The sequence below is a fragment of the Nematolebias whitei genome, chromosome 5 (assembly GCF_014905685.2).
Source record: "Nematolebias whitei isolate Nwh7 chromosome 5, NemWhi1, whole genome shotgun sequence".
In the NCBI taxonomy this organism is placed as follows: Eukaryota; Metazoa; Chordata; class Actinopteri; order Cyprinodontiformes; family Rivulidae; genus Nematolebias; species Nematolebias whitei.
In genome coordinates, this window is record NC_056502.1 from 33,551,395 (window position 1) to 33,553,921 (window position 2,527).

Here is a 2,527-nt window from a genome sequence, read left to right on the forward strand (position 1 = left end):
CACTAGCTCAAAGATAAAAGTAGCAAAGCACTAGCTAAAAGAAAAAAAGTAGCAAAACACTAGCTATAACCCAGCGTAACAATATGCTAGATAAAAGCATAGGCAGAGTAAAAAATATACTGAAGCAGATAAAAAATATTTTGAATATACCATTCCAAAAAGTTTTAGCACTCCTCTCCTGAATGAGCTGAATGTTTTTGATGTGTGAATAGCTAAAATAGCACAAGCATGCAGAAGTAGTTGGATCATACAGGAACATAAAAACAGGAGAAAAGTGTAAATGCTGACTCGGTGTTCTCACGTGTGAAGGTGACATTGAGGCGTAGAAATAGAAGAGACGAGCGTAAGAATGTCAGAGCAGTATGAAAGAAAACCAAGATGGCCGAGCCTTCAGCCTGTAGGATCGTGTGTTTGTAGCTGTCACCATCACTGTCTGAACCCAGTTCCTTCATCTTCTGTGTCTCTTCTCTATTATTCTAGTCCCTGCAGCGTTGTAGCTAAATTGATTGTTATTCAGGTTACTCTAACGCTGATGTTCATCTGCATGTAAGCACATCAACCACCCACTGGACTTCACAGCCACTGCAGCTGTTGGAGAACTTCTGCTGTGAGCTAAACTAATTCAGCGCTTAGCGTTCGGCTCGTCGTAGAGCAGAAGTTTGTTTCCTGCACATTCGAGCCATCAGTTCGTGTAGGCAGGCCTCAGCGCTCTCAGCTCTCAGCGTCCTCTAAATTTCAAGTTTGGTCAGCAAAAACAGGAAAGTGAGGGGGGAACGAGCAGGAGCGCTTGTTAAAGACCTTCTGCACTGCACCATGTCAGCCAGTGGAGGAGCTCAGAACACCCCCATGCCTGTCAGGACCCAGTGAGGACTGGCAGGAGCCCCTCCTACTGCAGAGACAGACAGGTACACAACAAAGTACTCTCAAGGTAATTTTTTTATACTTGTCTGGAAGCACTTGGCAAACTTGGAGTAAAGATTATATCACTCTGCAGTACAACGTGATGTTATATTTCCTGACTGCAGCGTTTTAAATTCCTGAAGTTCTTTTGAGCACAACATACCAGTAATCATTCCACTACACCGCTTTTCACAATAACAGTCCTAGAGAACACCTTGAGAGATTTATGCTGTGAAACACTACTATCAAGTGGAGTAACACAATATTTTTGTGGCTGGTTGGCTTTCAAGGCTGTGAGAGAGGGTGATGAAGAATGTGGAGCTTGGGGAGGAGCAGCCCTGCTGGACAAAAGGAGGTGTGAAAAAGGCTGAAAAGAGAGGATAATCCCAACACCACCATGTAAGAGTTCAAGAACCGTGATTAGAGCCAATATTTCTTTATTCACCGGCTTGTTTTAGTCCTCCGCTATCAAAAATTGTTTGCTGATGTGCTAGTTTTTATCAGCAAGGTCGTTTTCTGGGAGGACCTGCAGAAACAAGCTGGTTTAAACAGTTTGGGATGTTTCCATATGGAGGAGGACTGAACTGCAGGAGCCATCCCATCCACCCCGAGATTCTTTTTTCCTTAAGAAATCCTCACAGATCCGGTCTCGGATGGTATTATTGCGAGTTAAAGTTTGTTGGCTTAAAAAGGAAAAAGCATTTCACCTGATAACAATCCTTAAAGAACGTCATAAGAGTGTTCGTTCCGTCCGAGCTGTCTCAGATATCAGGCGCATAAAGTTGTTGGCTCGTAAGAAGTGAGCTTTCCGCTCCAACGCTGCAAACCCGTAGTTGCTGTCGTCGTGACGTTTCTGACCTCTGCAGGGTTATTTTTGCTCCGGGATGAAAGCGCACCGTCGCGCACGCTCTCTGTTGGTTACAGCGTTGCCATGGTAACTCTACCATCAGCATGTAGGTATTTTTATAGCTCGCCCTGTCTGTGCATCCCCGTGTGGCTGTATGTTGGTCTGGAAAAGAGAAAAGTTTGTGTTTGGTGCCAACTAAAATAAGTATCGGACGGGATTTTTGATAAAGTTCTGTGCTTGTTTATTATAAATGCTTCTCTGATGCTGCATATCGGCCGCTAGATTAGGATCACAGGAGTGGTGATCAGAGTTAATTTCCTAAAACATCTAATTAAATTTTAGACGGTTTTTTTGTCAAGGAAAAAAAAAAACACATATGTGAATATACTGTCGGCCAAAAATAAAGTAGCCACCAAAAAAAAGGTCTTGCACTAATATTTCTTTGGACTGCCTTTAGCTTTGATTACATCATGCATTCAATGTGACATTGTTTCAATAAACTTCTTCAATGTCACAAGATCTATTTCCATCCAATGTTGCATTAATTTTTCACCAAGATCTTTCATTGATGACAAGACACTAGGCATGATGGGTGCATCACTTCACCTGCCTCTCTTCTTACCCTGATGCAACCATCACTCTGGAACAGGGTAAATCTGGACTCATCAGACCACATGACCTTCTTCCATTGCTCCAGAGTCCAATCTTTATGCTCCCTAGCAAATTGAAGCCTTTTCCCCTGGTTAGCCTCACTGGTTAGTGGTTTTCTTCAGGCTACAC